The sequence below is a fragment of the Phyllostomus discolor genome, chromosome 5, assembly GCF_004126475.2.
Source record: "Phyllostomus discolor isolate MPI-MPIP mPhyDis1 chromosome 5, mPhyDis1.pri.v3, whole genome shotgun sequence".
Lineage (NCBI taxonomy): Eukaryota > Metazoa > Chordata > Mammalia > Chiroptera > Phyllostomidae > Phyllostomus > Phyllostomus discolor.
The window spans coordinates 149,165,736-149,182,379 of record NC_040907.2 but is presented as its reverse complement, the minus strand read 5'-3'; the positions used below and the strand labels follow the sequence as shown (position 1 = coordinate 149,182,379).

Genomic DNA, 16,644 nt, shown 5'->3' with positions numbered 1-16,644 from the left:
TTTTTTCGATTCTTTTTTCTTCTTCTTGTTCTGTTTGGTTGTTTTTGCTTCTTTATGTTTCGAATCATTGATTTGATTCTTGGCTTCATCCACTCTACTGTTGTTTCCCTATAAATTGTTATTTATTTCAATTAGTATATCCCTCATTTCTGACTGGATCTTTTTATGCTGTTGAGGTCCTCACTAAGTTCCTTGAGCATTCTCATAACCTGTGTTTTGAACTCTGCATTTGATAAAGTGCTTATGCCTATTTCATTTAGCTCTTTTTCTGGAGTTTTGATCTGTCCTTTCATTTGGGCCAGGTTTCTTTGTCTCCTCATTCCACAGCCTCTCCATGTTTGTTTCTACATATTAGGGAGAGCTGCTTTGACTCCGTGTCTTGGTAGTGTGGCCTAATGATGTAGGTGTCCTGTAGGATCCAGTGGCACAGCCTCCCCTACACCCAAGCTGGGTACTCAAGGTATGCCCTTTGTATGGGTTGAGTACACACCCTTCTCTTGTACTTTAGCCTTGGTTGCTGTTGGTAGATCAATGAAAGGGATTTACCCAGGCCAGTCAGCTGCAAGGATTGGCTCTGACCACTGACCACCAACCTCCACCCTCCATGGAGGATTAGCTGTGCAGGGACAAGGTAGGGTGCTACAATATGGTCTGTCCACTGGGTGCAATGGCCCAAGGGTTTCTCAGGTGGTGAAGGCTAAGGTAAGCCCCCACCTGTGTTCTTCCCCAGGTCACCCTGCCTGAGCTATAAAGCAATCTGAGGTGACTGCTACTTGTACTGGGCTTGGAGATTCCCAGATGAAGCCAAGCTGTGAATCTAGGCTAGCTGCTGTTGTGCTGTGCCTGGGGCTCAGTGAGGCCAGCTATTGTTAGTTTGATAGGATTTAGGAAGTTGTGAAGCATGAGCCCAGACCAGCCATTCATATGGAAAAGCAGCTTAGGTGGGCCACTAGGTTTGGGTGGGGTGGAATCTCTGAGGATTTCCAAGGCAGGTCAAACAGTGTTAGCCAGGTTGATGGGGTCTCAGATATGGCCCCAGCTTGCTGGCTCTGTGGGGGGAGGGTTTAGAAAAGGGACAATGGCCTCTGCTGCAAGGCACCTCAGTTTCTCCCTGTATGCCACTGGTGCCTTTCAAGTGGCTGCACCAGTACTGGAGCTCAGAGGAAGTGAGCCTGAGTAGGTGAGTCCATGTGTGGGTTCTGTAAGAAGAACTGCTTAGAGCTCCAGAAGTTTCTTCCACCAACTCAATCCCAGCTAGGTTTTGCAGCCAGACGTTGTGGGACTTGTCTATCTGGCACTGGAACCCTGGCCGGGGGAGGCCTGGTATGGGGCTGGGACTCCTCGCTCCTGAGATATCCCTCCCTAATTTTTATACACCACACATGAGTGAGAGACCACCTGGTTCGGCATCTGCACCTCTCCTACCGGTCTGGATAGATGTGGTTTCTATAATTCTGTAGTTGTCAGACTTCCATTCAACTCAGTTTCTGACAGTCCTGAGTGATGGTTGTTCTGTATTTTAGTTGTAATTTTGATGTGGTTGTGGAAGGAGCCAAGCCATGCTTATGCCACTGTCTTGACCAGAAGTGACTTGGTGCCCCCTTTTAAGAACTTTTAATGAAAGAGACCTACAGCAAAATATGCAGATCTTAGCTGTGCATCCCAATGAATTTTTGCCCATGTGGACATCCATATAAATCATCACCAAGGTGGAGATACAGAACATCTTCTAGTCTCCAGAGGGCTCCCTGGTGCCCCTCTTAGTTTCCCTCATGAGTAACTACGGCCTGGACTTCCATCACCATGGATGAGTTTTGCCTATTTTTTGAACTACAGTAAATGGAGTGACATAATTGGCCTCCTTTATGTCTGTATTGCCACCCTTCAAGGCCAGGAAGGCTCACGGTATTTGTGCAGACAAGAAAAATATTCACAGAGCCATTGGGATGTCTGGCGTGCCTTTATTCATAGGCAGGCAAGCCACACATGCTGCAAGCTGCATGTCTATCTGCATGTCTCATGTCATGGCCCCTGATCCCCAGCGTGGCACCCATCATGGCACTTGTCCCCTTGTGTGTCTCTCATCATCATCGCCCCCAGCAGGGAGTCCCTACCTGTTTAAGTATTAGAGGGGAACAAACCTGGAAAACTGCCAGAACATTACATGACGTAACATAATTCTGCACATGTGAGCTCACTTCATGTTATGGGAACAGTTAGACCCGGTAAAGGCTTTGAGAACACTAGTTATCAGGCCCCTCCAAGGCTATGGGAACATTGCTCCCCTTAGTTACCCAGACACCTGGAAGAGGAAGCCAGACTGCCTCCACTTACTCTACAATGTCTAATTTCTTTCATTCTACATTATCTCTCTAAGATGCATTCAAACTGCGTGTATCAGTAGTTGATCCCTTTTCATTTCTGTAGAGTATTTCATTATTTTCATATATTATATGCATATTTTTATGCACTCTACTCTTGATGGACATTAATCAAGTTCATCAAGTCCTTGATGGACATTTGGGTTGTTTCCAGATTGGAACTATTAAGAATATAGCTTCCAGGAACATTCTCATACATTTCATTTTGTGGACATGAGCCCTCATTTCTCTGGGGTATTTACTCAGGAGTAGACTAAAGAATGCCCACATTGACCAATTAATATTCATCTTTGATTATGCCCCTGGGTTTAATCAGGAACAAAATGCCATGATTGAATAATAATATCTGCTATGGGCTTGTGAGGGGCACATATACTTTTTATTTATCATCCCTATACTGGAGACAAAAATGGAGGAAAGTAAATGGGGGAGCAAAAGGAAAAGCAGAGGTTGCACTTCTAAAGTGTGAGCTAACTACTCTCATCACATTTTGTGGATCATTTGAACTGTCTACCTCCAAGTGTGGTCTGCCGTTGATGATGCTTAATTCAGTGCTCTCCCTCCCAGGAGCACACCTGTGCCTTTCCATTCCCCCTCTTCTTTCCTCCACAGGTGTCCATCTCCTGAACTCAAAGGGTCTCCATGAGACTTGCAACCAGGGGAGCAATGGGCAGTGGCAGCTTGTCCCAAGCTAACCCCCTGAACATGTCTTCAAGGCCCCCTTTTCTCTGACTTTCCATGGAGGCAAAGTAACCTGCCTAGGCTCATTTCTGTCTTATAACATTTCTAGAGAACCAAAGCAAACCTACCTAGGTTCTCTCCTGTTGCTTCTTCTATCCTAGGCTCAGCTTTAATAAACATATTCTCAAACTCACCTGGACTTGTGAGATCTTTCCTGCATGAAGAACCTACACACTATAGACTGGCCCAAGGAAGACCCACTCCAGATCTAGTTACTTTATGGTAACATTAATTCTGTGGAGTCCTAAGTAAGAGTCATACCGAGAAGGGAATTATGACAGTTGCAAATTACCTTGTAGTATCTCAACTTCCCTTTTTCTTTCACCTTCACTGTGCTTGATGTCATTCTTTAAAGATTATAAATCTTTAAATAAAGGACTTTCATAGGAAGCTCTTTAAATATTAAGGTTGGGCATTTTTGTTCTATATAAACTTGTACTTCCTGTGCTTTCCACTTAGCCTGGAATCCCTAAGGTATCCGGGTGACACACAGACACACGCACACAAAACCATTATGCTTGAGTCAGCAGTGTGTATACACACACACACACACACACACACACACACACACACACATATATATATATATATATATAGTCTTATGAACCTAAGAACTTCCACAGCCTCAAGGCAACACGGGGAACCAGTCTTACCCTGAGCAACCACCAAATGGAACCAGGTGTCACATGCAGCCAGCCAAGCTAGCTCTCCTGTCCTGCTTTAAGGAACAGGTCAGCTACAGGGAAGGGCCCACCGTGGAGACTAAGACAATCCAGCCTCAGCTCCCAGATGAAGATGGTGATCACAGTGACAAAGAAGATAAACAGCCTCAAGTGGCAGTTTTAAAAAAAGGAGATCTGTCAGCTGAAGAAGTCATGAAATTAAAGCAGAAATAAAGGCTCCCAAAGCAGATGAAGAACCAGCTTCAGTCAATGAAAGAATCACCCATTGAAAACCAGTCAAGTGTTCCTCAGATGAAAAATACTCAGGTTTAACAGCAAGCTCAAAAAAGAACAAGACAAACGAAGATAAATAAATAAGCAGGACTCAGTTAAAAAGAACTCACAAAAGCAAATCAAAAATGGTAGCCTCCTTTCTTTTGACAGTAAAGATGAAAATTAATAAGAATAAACATTTTGGACTTAGTCTTTAGGAGCATATGGGGTGTTTTTAAAAATAACATTATTTTCCTATTATAAAGATAATACAAGTATATTATAGAAAATTTAGAAAATGCAAAAAAGTTTAGTAAGATAATAAATAAAACTATCCATCAACGCTCCTTTGACTTGAAATGCTAACTCTGTAGACATTAACTAGTACAGTATTAACACTTTGTTAATTCCTGTCTGGGATGTGTATGTATGTCAATTATATTTTTTAACAACAACAACAAAAAAACCTAAGAACTTCCAGGGAGAAAAAAGACAAGAGTGAGAATTGAAGAGACCTCCCTGGACCACCGGGAAAAATGAAGTCTTTTGAGGTGTCAAGTCTTACTTTATTTAACCACAGACCTGGGAGTATCATCACTGTGCAGTGTGAGGATCCTTGACCTCCATGACTTCCACAGTGTTCTCTGCCTTGTACACATAGCAGAGGATTCCCTGTAGTAATTAGCATTACGCCCTTATAAAGAAAGGGCTTTTATAGTACTTGCTCTGGGCATGGCAAGGAAAGCAAGCTAGACAGATTCCTCTGCAGCTAGGCTTGCAGCAAGAGGAAACCAAGAATTAACTTAGGTGGTGACTGTTGTGGGCTGAGAGAGGTCTGACTGAGCTGTCTGAAGCCTTTGGATCCGTGAGAAACAGGACAAAATGCTGTTGTTCCCTAGCAGGGCCCTGGATTCTTCCTGCCAGAAAATGTTCCAACCACAGCAACAAATGATCAAAGTTAGTGAGGCAGAAACAGCAAGCAGCCTTTATCTGGAATCAGGACATTCTGTCTTTGTTGACATGAAAGTCACTCTTCCAGTGGAACAAAAGAACTAGCATTGCTTCTATCAGGCTGTTTCTCCAAGGCCTTACACAGTGAGGTGGTTGAGAAATGAAAGCTTTTACTACTCATTTGGCAAGTGTTTGAAAAGAGGGTAAAGCAAACTCACCCCACCTTTTCTTAATCCTCACCTGAGGATGTTTGAGAGAGAAAAAAGAGAGAAAAAGAAAGAGAAACATCAACAGGAGAAATATCTATCACTTGCTTCCCATATGTGCCCCGACCAGGGATCAAACCCACAACCTCGGTATGTGTCCTGACCAGGAATTGAACCTGCAACCTTTTGGAGTACAGGACGACACTCCCCAATGAACTGAGTCACCTGGCCAGGGAAAGCACATTTTTTAATGCAGGAATTAAGGACATTTCACCTTGTGTCTACAGTAGACTGAATGCTAACCTGTTGAACTGTGCCAAATGTGTTTGTTTTCTAAAATGGTTTGCAGAATAAAACTGATATGCTTGCTGCTTGTAGGACAGATAAAGCTGGACTGAGAATGCTGTTTGAGCATTTTAAGAGTTAAGAGCCTCTCATTATAACAAAACTGTCGGCATATATACTCAATTTCATATCTGGTCCACTTAAGAGCTAGATGTTCATTCCATCTAATCTTATTTTAAAGACGATACACTGTGTCCAGAACTATTCAAGGGCTTGCCTAATAGATGCAAATAATTAATGCCTTAACAGATCCATCGAGAACCCAGGTAGCCACCACTTTTTGTTCTCTTTCGCCACGCCAGTATTTCCCAGTGAGTATCCCAGAGAGTACGAAGCCTGCAAGGATCTGGGCAAATAAACCTTCCCAGAAGTTTGGAGAATGCTGTGTGCTCTGTCCCCTGCCTTGGCTCAGGAGCCTGAGAGGTAGCGAACACTTCAGGGAAGTCCGACAGTGGAGAAACCTGCTTAACCTTATGTAAGCAAGCGTCCTCAGGGTCAGTGACCACAGAATTCTGTTTTAAACATAAGCTCTACCCTACAGAAATGTTTTGAGAAGTGCTGTGCCTTGCCATGCTATCACCCTTACCCAGTGTTTCTCTATAGCTCATATTTAAAACATCTCTAAAAGCTTCCATGAGTATGTTCTTCACATTGAAGAAAAACCTAAGGTTTGAGTAGTGAGGAAGAGGTCTGACATTTCTTTAATATTATTATTAAAGTTGTTATTTTAAGAATACAAAAGTTTACCAAATAGCACCTAGAAAATTAAGTTAAAGGGAAAAAGACATTTAATATCCTGCCAACTAGACATCAATGTTATTTTTATTTATTCCTTCCAAGCTTTTTAAAACCCATGGTGATTTTTATAGAGTTGTAATCTTACTATGCAGAAAATTTTGTCCTAAGCTAGTTTTTGGTCAGGAACATAATATTAGCCATAGTAACTGATCTTCATGAGGTATGTTGAATGAACAGAAGGAGTGGCCTAGCAGGGCAGGGGGAAATGTCAAAATGTCCTTCCTTGGTTCATAGAGACACTAATGTAGGGGCCTTGATAAAGACTTGGAGAGGTGGGTGGCAGCAGACCCTGAGCTCACAGAGAATGGGGGCCATGTGGAGGTGGGGCTGACTCCTCCTTAGTATGGAAATAATTCTACCTATGCAAATGTTATAGGCCCAGGCCTTTGGGTACATCTCCCTAGATGTGGAAGAGAAGAGAAAACTGGAGCATCAGATAACCTACTTCTATTCCTGGCTTTGCAGAAGTGGGATATTTAACCCCCTCCTCTGAGTCTGCTCATTCAGAAAACACCTACCCTCACACTGATCTGCTCTCAGTTCCACATGGGCCGGTCAGCTTCTCTTCCAGAGCCTTTACCCAGAAAGCCCTGCATCTGAAGTCCCAGCCTTCTCTGACCATCTAAGATTAGATTGTACCCTTCTAGTCCATGTGTTCAGAGTGCCTGTAGTATTTCTGTAAAGACAGAACTTACCACAATGTGTAACTATATGTTTATGTGGCTGCTTGATTGATGTCTGTCTTTCTTATCAGACTGTAAGTTACATTAGGGCAGGTCTGTTTTGCTTACCATGCTATGGGCAACATCCACCATGGTGTGCTCTACTACGTGTTGGACACAAAGAAGGAATTCAACAGATAATTGTTCAATCAAATGAATGATTGAGGGGGAACAGAACTTTATGGCTCGTAAACTTCTTCAGCCTTAAAAGAGGTTAGTATTCACAGTCTAATAAAAAGCAGAGCTATTAGGGTTGAGTTCCACCACCACCACTCCCCAAAAAAACCATAAGCCAGGTGACACAGACAGCAGTGTGATAACTAACTTCTCTTGGTCCCTTCAGACATAATTGGTTCTTCAGTATCTTTCTTAAAAGATTTTGTAGCTTTAACAGATACTTCAGCAATCTCATCAGTCCATCTCTGTGAGTTTTTTTGAATAAACAAAGCTTATCCTTTTGAGTGTAACTCTAGTACTCTATAAACAGATCAGGTCTCCATTAGCTACAGCAATGCTGGCAGGGCCTATAAATGATTAGAGACCATTTTCTTCCTTTCTTTTTTCTTTAACTGGAGTTGCTAGACCTTCTATACAAACCACAGTTTTGTTGTTTGTTTTTATTTTATGTTTTTAAATGTAGTAAAATCCACAGAACATAAAATTGACCATTTTAACCATTTTAAGTGTACATTTCTGTGGTATTAAGTACATTTATATTCTTGTTAAACCATCATCACCACCCATCTCCAGGTATTGTTTTTTAAATGAAACATTAATAGCCAGTAGAGTAAAAATAATATAGCTATTGTCCACGAGTATTTAAGGTTAAAAATTAGAGCAAATCCTTACAAATTTTCCATAAAAAGATAAAATTACAAACACTTATTAAAAACAGTACTTTAGTTCCTTGTGAAAAAAAAAAGTAGATGCATGGGGACAGGCCACTACATTTGAACAGCAGCTGGACATTCTGAAAATCCTGGCTCTGTGACCATAACACACTAACAGGTGAGGGTCTTGCCTAGAACTCATCTCCCTCAAAGCAGCGTTGACAGGTACTCTCCACTGAAGGCTTCTGATGTGCTGGGCACCCTGATAAGTGAGTTTCTGGTACTATTCCTCACAACCATCCTCAAAGTAGGTACCATCTCCATTTTACACACAAGAAAACTGAGCTATAGAGAGGAATTTACTTGCCCAAAGTCTCATAGCTAGAAAGCAGCAGATCTGGGATTGAAATCAAAGCCATTTGGTCCCTGAGCCAGCATTCCATAGAAATGACCAGCTTCTAATGAAGGCATGTGGTTTGGTATTGGGTCAGTCTGGTGCCTTTGAGAGCACCCTGTGGGCTTCTGTGTGTGCCAGAATATGGAATGTTCACGCTAAAGGGAATGTCTGGCAACTCATTAACTGCCAGGGTTCAATGAGGAGCAGGCACTTAAGGAAGTGGTGAACCAAGCAGACCTCCCCGTTATCTCCCCACCCAGGTTCACCATGACAAAAGCAGTTTCTCAGTTCCACATGGGCTGTGCAACTTTCTCAGGGGACACTTTGGTACAACTAATCATTCCTCATTAAGGCCTATGTTGTTTCTTTTTTGAAGTGGTCATTACATACTTTTCTACAGGAACAGTGGTTCCTGATTTCAATGGCATGAGAATGCCCCAGGATGCCTGTTAAAAGTGATGATTCCTAGGCCCTGCAACCTGGAAGCTGGAAATGAGGAGGCTCTGGGGAACTAGGATCTTTAGGGGATCCTGAGGAAGGAGACTGCTTCCCACACTGACAAACCTGCTATCAGGTTGGTCCTTCACACGCTCTTCACGTCCAAGGAGGGAGCAGGTTTACCTGTTCACTATATTCATAGAGTCAGCAAACTTTTATGAGGCAACCACGCAAGTCAGATGCTGTGGTGGTTGCAATTTAACATTTATTTTGTGATTATTTGATTAATGATTACCTATTCCTCTAGACTATAAGCTCCATGAGTGTAAGGTTTTGCCAGTCTTGTTCACTGGGCTGAAAATAAAGTCATGACTATTTGTTAAATGAATGAATGAATGAAACAATAAAATATATGCAAAGACAACTGAAACCCAGTCCTTGTCCTCATTGTGCTTACCACTTAGGTAGTTTGGTATGTAAACATATCACTACATTAAAGAGTTCTTGTGTTTTGCCAAATGTGGCCCAGACAGGAGGCCACTACCTCCCCAGCAAGGCTTAACCCAAACTGGGTTAGGCAAGAAGTTGACAAGACTAGATCATTAGGACTGGAAGGGTGACCTGAGCTGGGTTAGACAAGGGCAAGTCAGATGCGAAGAAGCAGGGATAAAGATAAGCAGGGGGGCTGGATTGGGAGTAAAAGGGAGAAAACTGTACTTGAGCAATGATTAAAAAAAAAAAAAAAGATAAGTGGCAGTTTGTCACCAGGCAGACAGGCCAAAGATGGTAACACATGAATTATTAACAATTAGTATGCACAGTGGACCAGACTTCCTGCTTCGCACTCCACTTACTTTCTCCCACTTAATTCTTACAGTAATCTATGAGATATCAATTATCAGCTCCATCTTACAGTTGGAGAAACTGATGCTCAAAAAGGTTAAGTCTTGCAACTAGAAAGAGCAGAGCTAAGGTTCAAACCCAGGCAGTGTGAGCCCACGGTCTGTGTTGTGTCACACGTTGGACAGGTAGAATAACTTATACCTGCAAGAGGAGAGGAATGAAGAATCAGAGGAAGGAGCTGGAGAGATAGGTGAAGATTTGACATGTATAAAGTTGCACCAGGAAGGCTATGGCCACCACCCTCTTTAAACAGAAGCACACAGAGGTTGTTCCCAACACTACTGTCTCAAGGTGCTCCATTTTTATCTTAAAAGGTCCTCTAAGGAATTGGATCACTAAGATCTGGTCAGCCTAAATGTCTCTCACATTATACCCTCACCCCATAGACAGTACCTTAAGTCTAGCCTCATCTACCTTGACTAGACCATGACAGGAGCATCCTAACTGGTCTCTCCTCCTCTAATCTGCTCTCTGGTTAACAGGAATCTTGGGAACAAATATCTGGGCATCACCTCCCTACTTGAAACCTTCAAAGCAGTGGTTTGCAACCATGAGTACTCACTAGAATCACCTGGGACGCTTTTAAAACACACCAATGCCTGGCTTCACCCCCAAAGATTCTGATTTAATTGACCTGGTGAGGCCCAGACATGAGTATTTTTAAATTTTATTTATTTATGTTTTAGTGTTTCCATTATAGTTAACATTCAATATTATTTTGTATTAATTTCAGGTGTTCAGCATAGCAGTTAGATAAGCCTATACTTTACATAGTGTTCCCCTAATATTTCTGGTACCCACCTAGCACCATACAATATTATTGACTGTATTCTCTATGCTGTACTTTACAGCCTCATGACTATTTTATAACTACCAATTTGTACTTCTTAATCCCTTCACCTTTTTCACCTTGTCCCCCAACTCCTCTCCCCTCTGGCAACCATCAGGCTGCTCTCTATGAGTCTGTTTCAATTTTGTTTGTTCATTTATTTTCTTTAGATTCCACATGAAAGTGAAATCATATAGTATTTGTCTTCCTCTGACTAACTTATTTCACTTAGCCTAAAACCTTCTAGGTCCATCCATGCCATCACAAAAGGTAAGATTTCCTTCTTTGTTACGGCCAAGTAGTATTCTATTGTGTAAATGTACCACCACCTCTTTATCCACTCACCTACTGAATGGCAGAGGTTTGTCCTCATTCCTTGGCTATTGTAAATAATGCTACAATGAACATACGAGTGCGTATGTTTTTTCAAATAGTGTTTTGGGTTTCTTTGGACATATTCCCAGAATTGGAATTGCTGGGTCTTAAGGAAGTTCCATTTTTAATTTTTTGAGAAACGTTCATACTGTTTTCTACAATGGCTGCACCAGTCTGCATTCCCATCAACAGTGCATGAGGACCCTCTTTTCTCTACATCCTCTCTATCACTTGTTTGTTGATTTATTGATGATAGTCATTCTAACAAGTGTGAGGTAATGTTTCATTGTGGTTTTAATTTGTATTTCTCTGATGATTAGTGATGTTGAACATCTTTTCATAGGTCTATTGGCCATCTGTGTGTCCTCTTTGGAGAAGTGTCTATTCAAGTTCTCTGCTAATTTTTTAACTGGATTGTTTGGGGTTCTTTTTGGTGTTGAGTTGTATGAATTCTTCATAAATTTTTGGCATTACCCACTTATTGAATGTGTCATTGGTGAAGATCTCCTTCAATTCAGTAGGCTACCTTTTTTTTCATTGTGTTGATGGTTTCTCCTTTGCTGTGCAAAATTTTCAGTTTGATGTAGTCTCATCTGTTTATTTTTTTCTTTTGTTTCCCTTACAAGGAAATACATCAGAATATTGCTAAGAGAAATAGACATGAGTATATTTTTAAAGCTCCCCAGGTGCTTCTACACACAGAGCCAACCTTCAGTACTACTGCGGTTTAATGGATGAGATGTCCACTCCTGAGCCCAGCATACTAAGCTCAGATTCAATTCTCCTCTCCCACAATTCCTTCCTGCCCCCATGGTCAGTATTCCAACCACACTGGACTTCAGGTGATTCCCTAGAGATTGCTTGCTATTTTAAGCTGTCACTCTGCAACACACAGTATGGCCTTTGTCTGGAAGAGGTCCCTACCTCACCTCTGTCAGACTCCTTAGAGTTCCTTATTCCTTGGCCCCAAAGTCACCTCTTCTGTGATATCTTCACGGGACCAGGCATACTGGTATTCCTTCCTCTAGGCTTCTACAGCACTGAATACTTATTATCTCTATGTTAATATGTGTCTAATGTATTGAAACTATTTGTACAAATGCTCTCTCCCCTACAAAAAGCAATAGGTGTAATGATGCTTCGGATACCTGTTGTGGACACTTCACATCTTCTTGGCCAACCTTTTATTCCATCCCCAACTATACCTCTCATCTCTCTATTTCTGCTCAAGGTCTTCTCTCCTGCACCTAGTGGGTCATCTCTGGTACCCATATAGCCCCACTGATACATGTTCCAACCCAGAAATGCCAGGGAGTTACTCAGTGGGGCAACCCTTAATCAACAGAAGATGAGAAGCAGGGGATAAGTCCTCAGGGCAGATGATTCTGAAATGCTTTCTCTGCAGCTCTTCTGAGGGTCCTGGTAGGATCAAGCCACAGGGGCCCAACGTGGTGATACACTCATAATACCCTTTTTGGGTAGCTTTCTCTCCTTCCCTGTTTGCTGGGGATTACTTCCCAATATAAACATCCTGCATTCAATTCCTGTTTTTAAGATGTGCTGTTTGGCAAAACTAAGATAAATGGAAAGAACTTCAATCTCTGGGTCAGAAAACTTAGGCCCACCTCCACCTTTAAGAACTTTCAAGACTCTCATTTTGTTATGTATAAAATGAGGATAATCTTTCATTTTTTCATAACATTGCTGGGAAGGAAAAATTGAACTGACTGTGGAAATAATTCATAAACTACTAAGCACCACATAAAGCAATGTTATCACTGTGGTTTAGGAGAAATTCCTTTACTACTCACCCTCTAAATTATAGAATTCCTCAGAATTTTGTCCTTACCCTCTTCTTTTCTCACTTTTTACTCCCTTCCTATGATCTTAACCATTCTTAAGGCTACAACACATCAATGACATTAGAGATATATCTTTAGTCTAGACCTATGCTATCAAATAAGGTAGCCACTAGCCACATGTGGCTATTGAGCACTGGAAATGTGACTAGTGGAAACTGAGATGTGCTGTAAGTGGAAAATCACACTGGCATTTAAGATAGTCTGAAAAAAAAGAATGTAAAAGAAAGGAGGAGCTCCTATCCTTCACAACAGCATGAATGGAAATGGAGAGCATTATGCTAAGTGAAATAAGTCAGGCAGTGACGGACAAATACCATATGGTCTCACCTATAAGTGGAACCTAATCAACCAACCAAACAAACAAACAAAATACAACCAGAGATACTGAAATAAAGAACAGACTGACAGTTACCAGAGAGGAGTGGGGAGAGGGATAATAGGGGGAGGGCCATTAATAAGCATATATAAAGGACACATGGACAAAGCCAAAGTGGGTAGGTTTGAGGGTGGGGGGTGGAAATGGGTGGGGTGGGGGGGCATGGTAGGGTAAAAATGAAAACAACTGTACTTGAACAACAATTTAAAAAAAAGAAAAAAGAATGTAAAATATCTCATTAATAACTATTGTGATGAAATGTTGAAATAATAATACAGGGTGGGCAAAGTAGGTTTACAGTTGTTCATGTGAAAAAGACATGCAGGTTATGATTATTACAGTAGCTTTATTAATTCAAAAGAATGGCACAATGGCACAGTGCACTTAGGTACAATCTCTTCAGTGCTCAAATTGCCAGCCCTCACTATTTACACATTCTTGTAGTCTACTTGCTATATTCAAGCACACTTTGGCAGAGTTCTTACCTACTTTTGTCCACTCCTGTATTTTGGATATATCAGGTTACATAAAATATGTTACTAAAATTAATATACATCTTCTACTTTTTAAAATTTAATTTTTATTGTATATTTTTTCCATTATTGTTTAGTCCTGTTATACCCCCCTCCCTTCAGCAATCACCACAATGTTGTCCATGTCCATAAGTCTTTTTTCCTTTTTTGCTCAATCCCTCCACTCCCTAACCTTCCCCTGCACCAGCTGTCATTCTGCTCCCCATCTATGAGTCTGTTCCCATTTTCCTTGCTAGTTCTGAAAATGGAGCTGCCTTTCAATCCAGCAATTCCACTTCTGGGAATATATCCAAAGGAACCCAAACACTAATTCGAAAGAACATAACCATCCCTATATTCAATGTAGTGTTATTTACAATCACCAAGATATGGAAGCAGCCAAGTGTCCCTACTAGATGTGTGGATAAAACAACTATGAGACATTTACACAATGGAATACTGCTCAGTTGTGAAAAAGAAGAAAACTGTACCCTTTGTAACAGTGTAGATGACCTGGAGAACATTATGCTAAATGAAATAAACCAGTCAGAGAAAGACAAATACCACATGATTTCACTCATATATGGGATCTAATGAACAGACTGAACTAACTTCTTCCACTTTTTAAAAATGTGGCTACTAGAAAAATTGAAATGTGACTTGTGACATTTCTATTCGGTAGTACAGTTCTCTTCTCTGAGGTCCAGCTCTCAATATCCAACTGCTTCTTTGACACTTCCCTTTTCATATTCAATACCTACAAAACAATTCTTCAGAAATTGAACTCAAAACCTTCTCCTCCTTCCAAACTTCTGTAATAGCCTCTAACCTAATCTCCTAAATCTGCTCTTATCCTTCCTGCCACTAATTCATTGCAGCCATAGTGATCTTTTCAAAACACAAATATGCTCATGTCATTGACTTCCCTTTGGTTTAGGATTAAAACTAAAATCCTCAACCTGACTTGCAAGGGCCTGCTCACACCACCTCTCTCATCATCTTTATCCAATATATGATCTACTCTTGCTGTCCAACCAATTTCTGGTAGGTATCCAACTATCTCCTGCTGTGAGATTCTTGCACTTGCTTTTCTTCTGCCTAGAATACTTTAACCATCTCTTTCCCAGCTACCTCCTAATAATCCTTCAGATATTATTGTTAATGTCATTTTTTCCCAGGGAAAACTTCCCTGGCCCCCAAAACTTACATTTGGTGGCACTCATCACAATCATAATTAATAGTTTGTGTCATCTATTAAATGTTTTTCATTCCCCAGATGATAAGCTCAGTTATAGCTATTCTGGCTTCCCAATTGTGTAGCCCGGGGCCTGACATAGATACTTAAACACTTAAATAATAATTATTGATATATAAATTTATGAACAAATGAATAAAGAGATGATGAATGAGGTATGGTAATAAAGAAATGATGTGTTTTAAAACAAATGTACCAGGTACAAATATCTAAATATGTTATCTTTAAATCAGAGTTTTTTTGGAAGGAAATACATTTATTCCAACAAACTACTCAAAATAATTTAGTGGCTCATGATATTTGGTATTAATTTACAAACCATGCAAGAAAAAAGTCTCATTTATTTACTTTTAGATTTTAGGTTTTAGACTTTAAGTCCTAGTTTTAGATTTTAAACATGTTTTACCATGTAACCTCTTCATCAAACTTAGTTTTGAATGATTTCAGAGATATTGTCATAGAGTAAGTTCTAAAGCAGCAATGTGCAATAGAACTTTGTGCAGCAATGGAAACGTTCTATGTCTGCACTGTCCAATTTAGTAGCCACCAGCCACATGAGGCTATTGAGCACTTGAAAAGTGGCTAGTGCAAGTGAAGAACATTCAATTGAATGAGCTGCATGTGGCTAATGACTATCAAATTAGACAGCATACATTCCTTAAAGCTATCACCAAAAACAACTTCCTAAAATATTTTTGTCCTCAATATATGCCAGGATCTTAGTAAAATGAGCATATAACCTCAACAAGTGGCTAGTTTGCATATATAAAATGATCTTTGAGTAAAATAAACCAGTGATATTGCTATAAAGATTCACTTCAGATGCCAACATCTGCTCTTCAATACTCATACCTTTTATTTAAAAAATGCCAAAGACCCTGTTCCATTTTTCGAGGCCAGCACAACAGTATTAATCACAATAGACTTTAAGATGACCACTGAGAATGAAAGACAGTCATTCATGACAAGTATTAATTAGAAATACAGAGCTCAAGTCTGTCATGGATTTTGCCTCCTAGGCAGTCCCCCCTCCAATGATGCAATAATAAACATGTAAAAAGGTCAAATCAGGAAAGCAATCATGTACTTTTGGAACTGGTAAACAAATAACAGAACTGAGATGTCATGAGGCTTCAACTGTGAGTGAAGTTTTGCCAAGAGAGCCGACATCACTCAACATTAAAAGGCAAGAGGCCATTGCCAATGAGATGGTGTCAGCCTTCCGTGCTGACAAAGGAGCTGCTGTGCACAGTCCCAGTTGACTTGAATTTGTATGGCAAACAGATGCCAGTGTAACATCCAGGCTTCTGCTACAGAGCAAGTGATTTGGGTGGGTGGTAAAAGTTTCAGCAGCCTGGAATATGCATCTATATTTCCAGGTTCACAGTTTACTATCTTCAAATACAAGAAAATATATGTCTGCACATGTATCCCAGGGCCTCTACAGTCAAGTTAACTTCTGACTACATCACCATCCACATGTACATATGTGCTCAATAACATATCAGTATATTCTGGATATATCGTTGTAGATTTATTTACTGCAATTTCAATGAAAGGTTAAAATTATATATTTACAATATAAATTTAAATTTACCACATGCTTTCTAATTAATGGATTAAATAAAATACTGACCATATTACAAGGTCTTGTGAGATACACGTCTTTGAAATTTTACCTTCAAGAGTTTGAAAGGAAGGAGAAATAAATCACAGCAGAGTTAATGACCCTAATTATTTTTAGTAATATTAACTGGCTCTTCAAATGTGGAACTTTCACAAGAAATC

The 16,644-nt window shown here is 40.5% G+C and overlaps 1 protein-coding gene and 1 pseudogene across 4 annotated transcripts in view; one reads left to right on the top strand and one right to left on the bottom strand.

Moving 5' to 3' along the window:
* ENTPD1 (ectonucleoside triphosphate diphosphohydrolase 1) overlaps nt 1-16,644 on the bottom strand; it is a 103,108-nt gene that overhangs the window by 33,385 nt on the left and 53,079 nt on the right. The gene's annotated exons all lie outside the window — the stretch shown is intronic.
* LOC114497535 lies at nt 3,727-4,508 on the top strand (annotated as a pseudogene).